Raw genomic sequence first — 1,618 nt, 5'->3', positions numbered from 1 at the left:
TTACAAGTGTGCACCACCACGCCCAGCAGCACGGAGTTTTTATATCATATACTATTTAAGTGTATAGTTGCCCACATATAACTATCTTTTTCCTATTAAAAACACTAACATTAGACAGGGGGAAGAAAGGAAAACATAGCTAACTAGCAACCACCTTTGTATCACCTGATATGAGAAAACCTACAATCCGAACCATTTGCTAAAGGGAGATCTAAAGAAATCACTGCAAATGTCCTTCCTTCTGAATTCCAAGTCTCTTCTTCTCCACGTGTAAGCGTTCATTTTCCATCTGTGGCTTCTGGGATTCAAACTTCAAAAACTGCAGCTCTTCTTTTTTTTTTCTCCAGCTGCAAGCGCTCTTTCAAGTCTTAACTTCTCTGTCTCTGTGGCCTGTGGCTGAAGTGTGGACTTCTCCCCTTGGCCCAATTCACTCTCCAGAGAAGCTTTCTCGGAGCTGACTATCTGGAGCCTCAACTTCTCCCTCGGGATCTGCTACCGCTCCTTCTCCAGCCGAAGCCCGGCTGCTCCCGCTCCAGGTCTAAGTGCCGCAGCCTCTCCTATATCTGCAGCCTTGATATCCAGCCGCTGTTTCTCCAACTCTAGTTTCTGTTTCTCTGTGTTTAGGAGCAAACGGGGCTCATCTTATGTGGACCTGGATAGTGTTAAGGGTGAAAACTCATCAAGGTAGGGGAAGTCAGGGAGTTCGTGTTCTCTCCTGGAATCAGGGATGACAAATAACCTTTCTTCCTCTTCCTCAGTCTCTAATTCAGGACTCTGGTCTCGGGACCCCTTTCTTTCTTTTCCACTTCGACCTCTGTCAAGGATGCACCCGCATCCCTGAAATCTGCCACATTTTGCCAGTCAAAATTTGGATCATTTCAAAATCCACTCTTCATCTATCTCTTCAGTGGGAGTCATCTAAATCCAACGTGGGAAGAGGAAACCCCGAGCCACCCAGCGTGAGGTTGGCTTCATCCTCCTGCTCTTCCTAAGAACTGGCCTGTCGAGGTCCCTTCTCTCCGCTCAGTCCTCTGCTACCGGGTTCACACACTGCACCGTCTCCTCCCCAGCCCCTTCATCATGTTCATGGTGAAGAAGTCATCTTTCTTCTTTCTATGATTTCTTTCAGAAGGGTCTGAGTTTCCTGGATAATAAAATTGCTTTTCCTTTTCCTTTTTTTTTTTTTTTTACAACCGCTTCATGTTTTCAAATTCAATATCCGCAGAAGAAGACATAACAAGAACTTGAGGTGCGCTGCAAAGCACTCACGGCCGATGAAGATGACCCAGCCTTCCTCGCTGGTGCTCAGGTCCAGCCACTGAGCTTTCCGTGCATCTAGCAGTAGAGGCAGAATGTATGCTTCCTTGCAGTCCAGCCATGCTGCCACACCAGGTCCAGAGCCCGCCGTGAGGCAGCCTCCTGCGCTGACCTGGCCGGTCTGCTGCCCAAGGGGCCACCACCTCCCTGGGGGTGCACTGTGACCCCAGTGGCCCCTCCTTTTATTATTTCTTTATTTATGTATTTATTGGTGAGGTACTAGGGATTGAACCCAGGGCATTCCACCTCTGAGCTACACCTCCCAACCCTATTTTCCATATATATAATTTCATATATTTTT

The 1,618-nt window shown here is 47.5% G+C and overlaps 1 pseudogene across 1 annotated transcript; it reads right to left on the bottom strand.

The window, feature by feature from the left end:
• Positions 1 to 220: 220 nt before the first annotated feature.
• LOC308269431 (myb/SANT-like DNA-binding domain-containing protein 4) lies at positions 221 to 1,379 on the bottom strand (annotated as a pseudogene). Its single transcript has 2 exons — positions 1,270 to 1,379; positions 221 to 1,172 (listed from the first exon to the last, which is right to left on the bottom strand). The product of its transcript is annotated as a myb/SANT-like DNA-binding domain-containing protein 4 (transcript).
• Between the last annotated feature and the right edge of the window lie 239 nt (positions 1,380 to 1,618).

The sequence above is a fragment of the Muscardinus avellanarius genome (assembly GCF_963383645.1).
Source record: "Muscardinus avellanarius genome assembly, chromosome: 11".
In the NCBI taxonomy this organism is placed as follows: domain Eukaryota; kingdom Metazoa; phylum Chordata; class Mammalia; order Rodentia; family Gliridae; genus Muscardinus; species Muscardinus avellanarius.
Note: the sequence above shows the minus strand (reverse complement) of the source record. Positions and strands in the feature narration are given on the sequence as shown.